Here is a 14,244-nt window from a genome sequence, read left to right as displayed (position 1 = left end):
AACTTAAAGTCTGTGGGTCATATGGCCCAAACAACAAGGTTGGTTGCATTGCAGACTTAACCTGCTGTAGTGCCTGTTCCTGCACTGGATCCCATTTAAAACTGGCAGCCTTCTGCATCACCTGGTATATGGACCAGAGCAGTATTTCTAGATGTGGAATGTACTGCCTTCAGAACCCAAAGAAGCCCACTGGGCACTGTGCTTTCTTCTTTGTGGTGGTGGTGGGGAATGCAAACAGCAGCAATTTATCTTTTACTTTGGAGGGGATATCCCAGAAATCCCCTAACCACAAGAACCCTGAAGCAATTATACTCCAACAAAGATGTTAAAAAAAAAAAAAAAAGAACTGTAACAGCTTTATTGAAGTGGCGTGTCCCTGAATTTGTATAGAGTTTATCTCCCTACATCCTGTAGAGTGTATGTGCCCTACCAAGGCCTCCAGTGTACTAGCTACCTCTTGCTCTTCCTGTCCAATCAGCATGAAGTCATCAGTGTAACGGATCAGTGTGACATCTGTGGATGTCCAGATATCCAGATCTTTCAGGACTAGATTAAGATAGAGGAGGAGAGAGTTAAATAGCCCTGAGGCAAAACTGTAGGTGAATATGAATTTTTAAAAATTTTTAAATTTTATGTTGGAGTATAGTTGATTAACAATGTGTTAATTTCAAGTGTAGAGCAGAGTGGTTCAGTTATACATGTATCTATTCTTTTTCAAAGTCTTTTCCCATTTAGGTTATTACAGAGTATTGAGCAGAGTTTCCTGTGCTATACAGTAGGTCCTTGTTGGTTATCTATTTATCTATTTATTTATTATTTTAAAAAATAAATCTATTTATTTATTTATTTATGGCTGCATTGGGTCCTCGTTGCTGCATGCGGGCTTTCTTTAGTTGCGGCAAGAGGGGGCTACTCTTTGTTGTGGTGCACAGGCTTCTCGTTGCGGTGGCTTCTCTTGTTGCGGAGCAGGGGCTCTAGGCGTGTGGGCCTCAGTAGTTGTGGCTCGTGGGCTCTAGAGTGCAGGCTCAGTAGCTGTGGTACATGGACTTAGTTGCTCCATGGCATGTGGGACCTTCCTGGACCAGGGATGAAACCTGTATCCCCTGCATTGGCAGGCGGATTCTTTGGTTATCTATTCAAATATAGCAGTGTGTACACGTCAGTCCCAAACTCCCAGTCTGTTCCTCCCCCACACCCTTCCCCCGGGTAACCATAAGTTCGTTCTCTAAGTCTGTGAGTCTGTTTCTGTTTTGTAAATAAGTTCGTTTATATCATTTTTTTTTAAGATTCTGCATATAAGCGATATCATGATATTTGTCTTTCTCTGTCTGACCTACTTAACTTAGAATGATAATCTCCAGGTCCATCTATGTTGCTGAAAATGGTATTATTTCATTCTTTTTAATGGCTGATTAATATTATGAACTATTTTTTTGATCTCTTTTCTAATTGGAATGGAAAAGAATTCATTAGTCAAGTCAATAGCCATATACCATGTACCTGAGAGCTTACAAATATGCTTTGACAATAATGCATACCCAGCACAGCAGCTGAAATGATAGCTCGGTTAAGTCTGCTTCACACTGTGGGAGAAAGAACCAAGTGCAAGCCATTGGTAATACCAAGATATTAGACCAGAGCAATACCACATCCCTGGAGAAATTAATAATATTAAAAGACTTGGGAACCACAAAAGGCCCCGAATAGCCAAAGCAACCTTGAAAAAGAAGAACAAAGCTGGAGGCATCACACTTCCTGATTTCAATATTACAGAGCTATAGTAATCAAAACAGAGGGTATTGGCATAAAAACAGACACAGAGATCAATGGAACAGAGAGCCCAGAAATAAACCCACACATATATAGTCAATTAATTTATGACAGAGAAGCCAATAATATACAATGGGGAAAGGACAGCTCCTTCAATATATGATGTTGGGAAAACTGAACAGCCACATGCAAAAGAATGAAACTGGACCACTATCTTACACCATACACAAAAATTAATTCAATATGGATTAAAGACTTGAATGTCAAGACCTGAAACCATAAAACTCCTAGAAAAAAACATAGGCAGTAATGTCATTGACATTGGTCTTAGCAATGTTTTTGTGGATCTGACTCCAAAGTCCAGGTAAACAAAAGCAAAAATAAATAAATGGGGCTACAACAAACTAAACAGCTTCTGCACAGTGAAGGAAACCATTAAAATGAGAAGGCAGCCTACTGAATGGAGAGAAGATATTTGCAAATTCTATATTCTATGAGGAATTAATATCCAAAATATATGAAGAACTCATACAACTAAATAGAAACAACAGCAACAAACAATCCAATTTAAAAATGAGCAGAGGATCTGAATAGACATTTTCCCAAAGGAGACAACAAATGGCCAACAGGTACATAAAAGTGTGTTCAACATCACTAATAATCAGGGAGACGCAAATCAAAACCACAATGAGATATTGCCTTACACCTATTAGAATGGCTATTATCTAAAAGATAAGAAATAGCAAGTGTTGGTGAGGACGTGGAGAAAAGGGAAACCTTATGCTCTGTTGATGGGAATGTAAATTAGTGCAGTCACTATGGAAAAGAGTATGGAGCTTCCTCAAAAAATTAAAAGTAGAACTACCATAAGATCCAGCGGTTCTACTTTTAGGTATTTATCTAGCAGAAACAAAATCACTATATTGAAGAAATTTCCACACTTCAATGTTCATTGCAACATTATTTACAATAGCCAAGACATGAAAACAACCTAAGTTTCCATTGATGGATGAATGGATAAAGAAGATCTGCCTGTCTGTCTATCTATCTATCTATCTATAATGGAATATTATGCAGCCATGAGAAAGAAAGAAATCCTGCCATTTGTGGTAACAGATGGGCCTTGAGGGCATTAGGCTACTTGAAATAAATCAGACAGAGAAAACAAATACAGTCTTACCTCACATATATATGGAATCTGAAAAAACCTGAACTCATAGATACAGAGAACAGATTGATGGTTGCTGGGGGTAGGGGTGGGGTGGTCTGACACAATCTCCATCACAGATTTGATGCTCAGCAAAAATTTGCTACTGTCCCCTGCTCCTCCCCTCCTGTTCCAGTCAGGAAATCTTATTCTCCATCACCCTCTGTCTTCCTTCCCACCATGGTCTTGAATCCTTGGTTGACTTTTACTTCTGAGTGCAGGGAAGCCCAGAGCTGGGCAAGCCTGGTGGTTGAGCTGCCTGATGAAGCTGGGTCAAGGGTTCAGATTCTAGCAGGCCAGGTCTGAATTGGGCAAGAGAAGAGAAATGGGTTCCTCTAGACCAGAGTCCATGATATCTGGAGACATCAGCAGTTCTGGGGAATTTAGAGGCAGGAAGTGAAATAAGATGAGGCAGAGGAGAAACAATAAACTGCACCCCTGGCTCCTTCCTGCCCTGCTCTCCCTCCCAAATGATAAAAATGAGGAAGTCAGGGAGCTGGAAAGAAGGGGAAAGGAGAGGAAATGCTCCCTGAGAAAAGGGTGCCAGGCGGGGCTCATCCCCCACTGCTACCCAAATAAACCCTTTGCCTGTATTCCAACCTGTTTCTCATTTATGGTCCACAGTCAGGAGCTAGGGGATCTCAGGGTACAGAATGCTGGGCCCTTCACACAGAGTCAGGAAGGATTCGGTCACTTATGTGGAATCTCTCCACTTTATGGCCCTTCATTCAGAATTTCCAGACCCTGGTACCTGGGCTGCCTGAGGAAACCAGGAATCACATTCTCCAACTTTCTGCAGATAACAGGACTGAGGAGGCAGGGAGAGTAGGAGGGAAGATAGGGGAGGGTGACTTTGTGTTTTTCGTGGAAATAAATGGGAGTTTGGATCACAGATTGAATTATTAATTGGAGGAGATTGAGACTCTGTCTCTCCACTGACCTCAGGATTGGGTTAGACACGTCTTCAGGATAGGTTCCCCTGTCCTCTGTTGAATAAAGAATCCTCCCGAGTTATAAATCCCTCTATAACTCTGGGTTTCCTGCTTTGGGCTGTCAGTCACTTGCAGTTACTAGTTCAGATGTCTGTCCAGCCTCAAGGATGGAGTCCTAGGAGGGAGAGCCACACCTGCCCCTTCCCTGACATAGTCTCAGCTCCTGGGATGGGGTGGAGGGTGGAGGAAGGAGCTTTCCCAAGGAGCAGACACAGTATTTCACAGTCACAGGAATCAGACATCTGAAATGGAATTTTACTTAGTTCTGTATAACCGATCCTGGCATTGCTCTGGAGCACACGTTATCGCTAATGGCAGAAAATCACCTTGTCAATTCGGAAGAATCTAGTCACTTCTGGATTTTCTGTCCTTTTCAGGCTCGGGTCAATTCTGGATCCTCTCCCTTCCCTCTTCTCCCCCTATTAGTCCTGGGGATGATAATTCTTTTTTTCTTTTTTCATAAATTTATTTATATTTTTTTGGCTGCGTTGGGTCTTCGTTGCTGCGCGCGGGCTTTCTCTAGTTGCGGCGAGCGGGGACTACTCTTCGTTGTGGTGCGCGGGCTTCTCACTGCGGTGGCTTCTCTTGTTGTGGAGCACGGGCTCTAGGCGCACCGGCTTCAGTAGTTGTGGCCACTTGGGCTCAGTAGTTGTGGCTTGCGGGCTCTAGAGCAAACGCTCAGTAGTTGTGGCGCACGGGCTTAGTTGCTTCGCGGCATGTGGGATCTTCCCAGACCAGGGCTCAAACCCCGGTCCCCTGCTTTGGCAGGCGGATTCTCAACCACTGCGCCACCAGGGAAGTCCCGGGATGATCATTCTTGATGGAGCAGGGCGTCACGTTTTCCTCACAGGTGCCATTTCTACTTCCTGTCAGTGGGCCTACTGGTGTGAGGGCTTCTCCCTGAGGTCTTTTGCCAGCCCTTCATCTGAGAAGCAAAGCACAGATCTTCTCTGCTTTGTTGAACCCGACCCAGTGTACATTCAATCTTCCTTGTCCCCAGAAATCTGACCCCACCAATAGTCCAAGCGCCAATCCCTTTTATAGGAAACAAACCAAGGACTCACTCGCTCTTTCTTTTTTTTTAAAGTTGAATTATAGTTGATTTACAATATTATGTTAGTTTCAGGTGTGTAGCAAAGTGATTCAGTTATATATATGTATTTTTCGGATTATTTTCTATTGTAGGTTATTATAAGATATTGAGTATAATTCCCTGTACTATACAGTAAATCCTTATTGCTTATTTATTTAACGTATAGTAGTTTGTATCTGTTGATCCTATATTCCTATTTATCCCTCCCCACCTCGCTTTCCCCTTTGGTAACCATACATTTGTTTTCTATGTCTGTGAGTCTGTTTCTGTTTTGTATATAGATTCATTTGTATTATTTTTTAGATTCCATGTATAAGTGATATCATATGGTATTTGTCTTTCTCTGTCTGACTTACTTCACTTAGATGATAATCTCTAGGTCCATCCATGTTGCTGCAAATGGCAATATTTCATTCTTTTTGTGGCTGAGTAATATTCCATTATATATACATATATATTCATACACACATGAGATATATATATATATGTATATATATACACACACACACACAACATCTTCTAGGCCAGTCATCTACTGATGGGCACTTTGGTTGTTTCCATGTCTTGGCTATTATAAATAGTGCTGCTATGAACGTTGGGGTGCATGTATCTTTTCAGATTAGAGTTTTCATCTTTTCCAGACATATACCCAAGTGTGGAATTGCTCGATCATATGGTAGCTCTATTTTCAGTTTTCTGAGGAACCTCCATTCTCTTTTCCATAGTGGCTGCACCAGTTTACATTCCCACCAACAGCATAAGTAAATTCCCTTTTCTCCACACCCTCTCCAGCATTTATTATTTGTAGCCTTTGATGATGGCCATTCTGATTGGTGTGAGGTGATACCTCATTGTGGTTTTGATTTGCATTTCTCTAATAATTAGCAATGTAGAGCACCTTTTCATGTGCCTGTTGGCCATCTGTATGTCTTGTTTGGAAAAATGTCTGTTTAGATCCTCTGCCCATTTTTTGTTTGGGTTGTTTGTTTTTTCAGTATTGAGTTGTATGAGCTGTTTGTGTATTTTGGATATTAACCCCTTGTTGGTTGCATTGTTTGCAAATATTTTCTCCCATTCCATAAGTTGGCTTTTCATTTGTTGATGGTTTCCTTTGTTGTGCAAAAGCTTTTAAGTTTGATTAGGTCCCATTTGTTTATTTTTGCTTTTATTTCTTTTGCCTTGGAAGACTGATCTAAGAAAACAGTGCTACGATTTATGTCCAAGAATGTTTTGCTTATGTTCTCGTCTAGGAGCTTTATGGTGTCATGTCTTATACTTAGGTTTTTATACCATTTTGAGTTCATTTTTGCATATGGTGCGCTCCTCTTTTTTTCTAGTTCCCCTCCTGCCCCAGTGGAACCGAATCTCTCCTGGCAAGGGCAGGGAGGCCGCCCCTCCCCCCCCTTCACACCCCCACCCCCACCCTGCCCCTGCCACTGTCTCATCTCTGGATTCGGTTTTATGCAATCATATTACTGTTGATATTGAAAGCAAAACTTCTGGAATCTGAAAAATCTTTTTTTTTTAAAGACCTTTTTTTAAAATAAATTTATTTATTTATTTATTTGGCTGCCTTGGGTCTTCGTTGCTGCGCGTGAGCTTTCTCTGGTTGTGGTGAGCGGGGGCTACTCTTTATTGTGGTACGTGGGCTTCTCATTGTGGTGGCTTCTCTTGTTGCGGAGCACAGGCTCTAGGTGTACGGGCTTCAGTAGTTGTGGCCACGTGGCCTCAGTAGTTGTGGCTTGCGGGCTCTAGAGCGCAGGCTTTGTAGTTGTGGCGCAGGGGCTTAGTTGCTCCGCAGCATGTGGGATTTTCTCGGACCAGGGCTCGAGCCCATGTCCCCTGCTTTGGCAGGTGGTTTCTTAACCACTGCACCATCAGGGAAGTCCCTGAAAAATCTTTTCTCTTCTCCACAGCCTGGCTCTTGCAAATCACTGTGGCTTTCAGAATGTTGCTTCTGTCATGAGTTTGAAAATCCATTCAGAAATCCAGTTGACTCTTTTGTCTTGGTTTCTGTGTACACCTGGGCCAACTCAGGGCAGAGACTGCGGAGAGCTGCCACTGCTGCCTGAGTGGTTGGCAGAACGGTGGTGGCACAGAGATTTGGCACTGGGAACAAAGGAGCCTCATCTACTGCTCCAAATATGATTATTGCATGCTTTTCATTTAATCGTTCTGCACTGCTTGGAGTTTTTAACTGCATAAAGTGGTGGGTTTTTTTTAAATTAAAAAAAATTCGACAAATAAATGACACTGAAAAATATCTAATTAGAAATTTCCAAAGATCTAGAGCATAAAGTTATTTACATCACAGATTTGTTTGAAAACAAACGAAAGGCAGCAATGGAGGGTGGATTAACATTTTGGGTTGGGAATGAAAATCATGCCATGAATGCATATTTAATGATTAACAAAGGAAGTCATGATCTGTGTTAATTAATAAAGCACTTTATAACCTAAAAAAAAAGAAAGAAATTCTCCCAACTTGCACAAGCTCTCCAAGTTTGGAATAAGTGAGTCAAAGTCACCTTGTAATGGTCACCCCCCACAGCAAAGACAAAATCAAACAATTCCAGCCTGGTTGGGAGAGGACTGGGGTGTGACGGGGTCACAGGTGCCACAAAGGAGAGACTGTCCCAGCTCTGAAAAGTCAGAATGCTTGGGGTGGGGTTGACTTAGATGAGGGTGGGCAATTTGTGACAGGTTCTGAATATTAAGAATATCAATATCCAGGGACTTCCCTGGTGGCGCAGTGGTTAGGAATCCGCCTGCCAGTGCAGGGGACACGGGTTCGAGCCCTGCTCTGGGAAGATCCCACATGCCGCGGAGCATCTAAGCCCATGTGCCACAACTACGAGCCTGCGCTCTAGAGCTTGCGAGCCACAGCTACTGAAGCCCACGCACCTAGAGCCCGAGCTCCGCAACAAGAGAAGCCACCGCAATGAGAAGCCCACGCACCGCAACGAAGAGTAGCCCCTGCTCGCTGCAAATAGAGAAAGCCCACATGCCAACGAATACCCAATGCAGCCAAAAAATAATAAATAAATAAATAAGTTTATTTAAAAAATAAAAAAAAAAGAATATCCATATCCAGAAAGGGTGCAGGGGTTGGGAGGAAGCACAATGAATCTGGCATAGCCGACGCATCGCAAATTGAATTTGTAAGCTGAGGCTTGCAAATTGAACAAAAAGTGTTATATAAAAGCTACATTTTCACAAATTAAAACAACAACAGCAATAACAACCTGAATTTTCTTCTGTCTGGCATGAATATATTTTAAAAGAAGACTGTTCCCTAATTTTAGGAAACTTCCCAGGCTGGCTCTCTAATTATGCAAACAAACCCTCTGTTATTCAAAGTTATACAAGACCCTCTTCTGAAAAAGGACTTTGGTCCAAAGGAGATAAAAGTGCTCTTGGGTGATCATGTAAGCTTTTCTAAGTGGATTCTGGAAACAGAGTCTTAAGTAAGGAGAGGACGAGACTGAGGAAGGGCTTGTATGGCACGTGTTTGTCTGGACTTGTTTGAATCCCTATTGGAGTCCTATATTAAAAGGACTCTGGTTATAAACTACAGAATATCTCTGGGTTTAGGTAATGCCAAAAGACCATACATTGTACAAGGGTGTCTCACACAGCCTGTTATGGGTTGAATTGTGTCCTCCAAAAAGATGCATTGAAGTCCTAACCCCCAGTACCTGTGACTGTGACCTTATTCAGAAATAAGATGGTTGCAGATGTAATTAGTTGAAATGAGGTCATATTAGAGTAAGGCGGGTCTTTAATTCAGTATGATGAGTGTCCTTATAAGGAGAGAAGAGACACACACAGGGGAGAAAACCATGTGATCACGGAAGCCGATTAAAGGGTGGCAACTGCAAGCCAGGGAAGGTCAAGGATTGAGGCAAACCATGAGAAGTTAGGCAGATGCAAGGAAGAGTCATCCCCTAAAGGTTTCAGAGGGAGCATAACGTTGCTGGCGCCTTCATTTCAGACTTCTAGCCTCCAGAACTGTGAGACAATGCATTTCTGTTGTTTTTGCAGCACTCTGTTAAGGCAGCCATACCTAGGAAACCAACAGGTGACTCTAGGGCAGGGAAGTGGCTGAAGCCCTGAGATAGACTGGAAAGGGGAACTGGAACCCTGAGAGACTCTTTCCTTTCCACCATCCACCTCAGTCCTCTTTCTCACTGCAGACTATAATTCTCTGTTCTTTAGCCAACACTTCCCGTGATCATTTCTTGCTTCTTCCTTTGTTCAGGTATACAGGTGTGGGGCAGAAACCAGTTGGGGTAGCCCCTCCCTTCTTCACTACTAAGGGCTGAGTTATGACTGGTTTAAGCTTATTAGGGCATGCTCACTCTTTTGTCTGTGATTGGTTTAGGGATAGACATGTGACTCAGTTTTGGCCAATGACATTTGAGGATCTGGAAACCTTCTGGGGCTTCTGTGAAAGATTTTCTTCCCTGGTAAAAAAAAAAAAGAAAGAAAGAAAGAAAGAAAGCTGTCTAGGGAGGAACCCTGCTTGTTGCCTTCCTGCTGTGGATGGTTCCTTGTTGAGGACGTGATGTTTGGAGCAGTGGCAGCAGTCACATGACTATGAAGGGAAAGTCAGGAGTAAGGAGTTACTTAACTGCCGGAGCAGCGTGAACCTACAATGACTCTTTGGGGAAAGGCAGAGAGCTGGGTGATTAGTGGATCCAATACTGGCTTAATGTTGTGCACTAAGGTGCTCTCCACATCCTGCTTCTCATCTGGAATGAAAACATATACTTCTCTTAGAGTTAACCTACTTGTAGGTTTGGGGGAAAAGGACAAGAATCTGAACAGAATCTGAAGAAAATGTATGACTCATTGGATAGAAAGGAAGATAAATGCCTCTAGTTGTACTCCCAGAATTGTTAGGATTTGAAATGTCAGAATGAGTCATAACTGGTCATGTTTTGTAAGTGAAAAAAGCAATCCCATTGTGTATTTTTCACGTGGTGCATGATTACTTCATGGAGGTGGATGGGAACAGTCTATTGCCCTTTAGTAGAATGGTTTCAGAATGAGAAAAGAAAACCATTAAGTAAATCAGGATAAGCAGCGCACGACGCTCCTAATTCCACCACTTTTCCATAGATCGCTTTGCACTACCTGAGAATAAGGGGCAGACACCTCTCCCTGCTGTACACAGAGGCATAGCCACTACCGCCTAAGATTAGCCAATCAGAAGTTAACACATAAACTCTCCAGTTTCATATCTTGACCGTGGTGAACTGTGGCTAGGAATGGAGTAATTCTGTCCCAGAAGATCATAAGGAACAGAATGCTTATATAAACTAAACTGCCTTAGACCTCTGTAAGAAATTATATGGACAGCAGTTGCAAAAAACTGAAAAATATTGTTCCCTTCTGTCAGCAAAACTGTTGAGCTCTACTCTGCTGAAGTCCTCATCGGGTTCTATGGAAGCAGCAGATGGAGAGGACTGAACGGGAAGTGAAGTCCTTTGCGTTATACTCCCCTGACCACTCACATTAACCCTGAGACCTTTACCAGTTCACTGACCACCAATCACAGCCAGTCCTGAGATGGAGGCAGGTCTGTACTTCTCAACATAAGGGACTGGAATTCACGCCCTCTTGCCTTTGCTGTCCTCATTCCACCACTGCTCTTCAGGCTTTTCTTGGATTTTCAGGATGTCTCTTTTCTTAAAGAGAGGTTGGGTAACACATCCTCTGGCTCTTCCTGCCTGAGAATCACTCCACTTCCCTGCCTGGCCTTGGGAACTGGTTTTATCGATGTTGTAGTGTCTAAATAGTACATTTTGTAGAATTCCAGTAAAGTAGGCAATGAATCAAACTTCTGATCTTCTGTTTGGAATCTGAGGTGACTCAGCTCAGTTACTCGGCTCCTCCACGTGGAAGTCGCCTGCCTTGGCCATCTCTGCACCCACGTGCTGGGACTCAGTAGCCATGTGCATCCCCACCAGCCCCAGCATCGACACCACAGTGGACCAGCTGGTGTCTCAGCCTCACTGCTGTGCCTGAAATGGCAGTAGCAGCTGTGAGCACTCGCCACTGGAAGTCTCTCTAGTCATTTGATCATTTTTTTTCATAATTTTTTTCATATTCATATTTTCAAACTCTCTTCTACGTATTTAAACATATTAGATATATTCATTTTATATTTTTTCAACATTCCAACATCTAAACATAAAGTTCTATTCTGCTATTTGCTATTTCCACTGACTCTCATTCCTGATGCCCTATTTTCTTTTGTGTTTTGTTTTTTACACTATAAGCTCTTAGTTTTTGAGACTTTGTCTCTCAAGATTCTTTCGGGTCTGGTCTGGTGGTATATTCCTCCAGAGAGGATTTGTGTTTGCTTCTGCTAGGTGCCTAAAGTCCTTCCAAGCTGAGACTACTTCAAATAAATCACTCAGCTGGATGTTTCTTGAAACTCAAATGCCGTGTGTATTTGTGCCCTGATCCTGCTTGAGGACAGGCTTGTGGTTATGAATTTTTATGAGAGTCTTCTTTCATTCTCTGGAAGACCAGCTTTCTTCTTTGTCAACTGGAAAAAAAAAAAAAAAAAAAAAGCACAACCTGGGGAATTCCCTGGTGGTCCAGTGGTTAGGGCTCCGCACTTTCACTGCTGAGGGTGCTGGTTCAGTCTCTGGTTGGGGAACTAAGGTCCCACCAGTGGGGTGGTGTGGCCCCCCCAAAAAAAAAATCACAACCTAAAAGTTGAGAATTATGTTTTATTTGGCAGGCTTTCTGAGGACTTCAAGACTGGGAGACAGCCTCTCAGATAGCTCTGAGGGGCTACTCTGAAGAGGTAAGGGAGGAGCCAGGATATACAGAAGTTTCATAACAAAACCCAGGTAGTCAGAATATCAGAAGATTACTGTTAATGAAAGAAAACCAGACATCTCAAGTTAATGAATTTAGCACTTTTCTATGTATGAGAAGATGGAAGAGTCTGGGCTCATTGAAATCATTCCTTTGATATGTACCTCAGCTGTCTGGGGCCAGTATCCTGTGTTTTCCCATCCTGAGACTCCTCAGGGTGCACCGTTGCGGGGGGGGGGGGGGGGGGGGCGCGGCAATGGCCGATGGCAGGCATCCTGTTTCCATCCTGAGTGCCCTCAGGGCTCACTGCTGGGGGCAACTGTAAAGTGATGGCTTGAGGGCTGCAACATCCTTTGTTTACTGATATGGCAGGCGATATTTTTCACTCACATCTTTTTTGTGGTCCTTCCTGAGGCTGCTATTATGATCTGACTCCCCAGCTCATGTGGGCCCAAGTCTTCGACACTTGCCACTCACACGGGTGTTCAGTTTGAAACTCCACGTTACATTCAGCTTTAGGGTTGTTATCTGCTTAACCGTTGCTTACATCTCTGGATTTATTATGCTCAGCTGTAAGAATCGCTCTTATTTTCTTTCTAGCTAAGACACTAATTTAAAAGGAATTAAAAGATTTTTTTATCTAGCACTTTTAGGTATTGTGTAGTAGGAGTTTAGCTGCCCTATGGCTAAAAAAAGAACTTAAAGCTACTGTTTTACATTTATACATCTTGTATCCAGCCACCTTGCCAAATTTTCTTATTAATTCTGAAAATTTTTTATGCAAGAGCCTGTTGTGTCTTCTAGGTACTCAGTCTTATCAGTATTTGCTTTCTTTTTTGTGCCTGCTAAAACCTTTGTAAAACCTTTGTTGGGTAATAATGGTGATAATGCTTTTTAATGAAATAGATTTAATGATTTCCTCTTTAGAATAACTGCTTAGTTTTGGAGAAGTGGCCTTTATTAAATTTAAGAAGTTTCCTTATATTTCTATTTTACTGAGAGTTTAAAAAGAAAAGATGGCTGCTGAAGCACATCCAATGTCTTCTTAGAATTTATTGGTGTGATGCTACATCCAATTTGTACCCATGCTGTGCCTATTCATGCTTCACTCATTCACCCCTCTAGCAGGCTGAAGCTGAGGATACAAAGAGAGAGAGAGAGAGAGAGAGAGAGAGCTCTGAAGATACGATTTTCAGGCTGGATTCAAATGACAATGGCCCTTGTGCTTCTGGCTAAGGAGTCTTGAGTTTGTCCTGAGGGCAGTAGGAGCCTTTGTGGGTAGGTCAGATTTGAATTTTGAAAAAAATCACTGCTGCAGTGAAGAGAATGAATTGCTGGTGGCTGGAAGACCAGTTAGGATGTGGGTTCCGTCACTGAGACGGGGGGGGGGGGGGGGGGGGGGGGGGGGGGGGAGGCGAGACATGCTGTATCGATGTCCATTTCATGACAGCCATTATGTCAGATCCTTTACACGGAGTGTAGGTGTTTCTTCCTGCTCCTTGTGTATATGTGTGGTGGAGGGAGGGGTTTGTGGTAATCATCAGAGGGAACAAATCACATTAATAATAACAAACAAAAAATCCCCATTAGAGTCCCAGGAATAGTAATAGGAATTACTCCTCCAGAGGAATAGCCCCTCCAGAGTAATCTTTGGCTTTCCAACCTGCCCAAGTCCCTTCAGGCACCAACAGGGAGTTCATAGATGGTTTAGCCAACACTCTTGGTTTCCTATGCAACAGTGATTCTTTTTTCTCCTTCCTAACTGACCCTAAATGGTGTTTAGGAATCCACCCTACTCCATACAGTCATGTGCTTCAGGTGAATCCAGCTCCAGGATGAGAATAAGTCAGTTGTGGTGGTCCCATCCCCCTTGCCAATGGCTGGTTGAATCATGGGCATGGGATACAAATCTGGCCACAGATGAGGAGCGATCTGCTGGGGGCTGTAGGGAAAGATTTCTTTACTGCTAAGGGGGACACACTGGAAAAGTTGTGCTCATTTTTCTCCGCAACATGGTCATGGCTGGATGCCATATCTCAAACTGGTGAAACCATGTTGCAACCGTAAGAGGAAAAAACGAAAACCCTGAGGGTGACAGACTGAAAACATAGGAAGAACCTGATTCCTCGATGATGATTAGCTAGGCTTGGGTATTCCTACCTCTAGTTTTATTGATACATGAGATAATATACTTTGTTATTATTCAAGCCAAGTTGAGGTGAACTCTTGTTACTTGTGGCCAGAAACATAACTAATAGAGATGGTTTGTGCTGCCAGTGAGCACACTGCATATGCTCTCCAGAAGGGCTCATGACTCGCAGCCAGCAATGATCTTCCCTTCCCTC

This window comes from Balaenoptera musculus, chromosome 20 (assembly GCF_009873245.2).
Source record: "Balaenoptera musculus isolate JJ_BM4_2016_0621 chromosome 20, mBalMus1.pri.v3, whole genome shotgun sequence".
Classification (NCBI taxonomy): Eukaryota; Metazoa; Chordata; class Mammalia; order Artiodactyla; family Balaenopteridae; genus Balaenoptera; species Balaenoptera musculus.
This window is presented reverse-complemented; position numbering follows the sequence as displayed.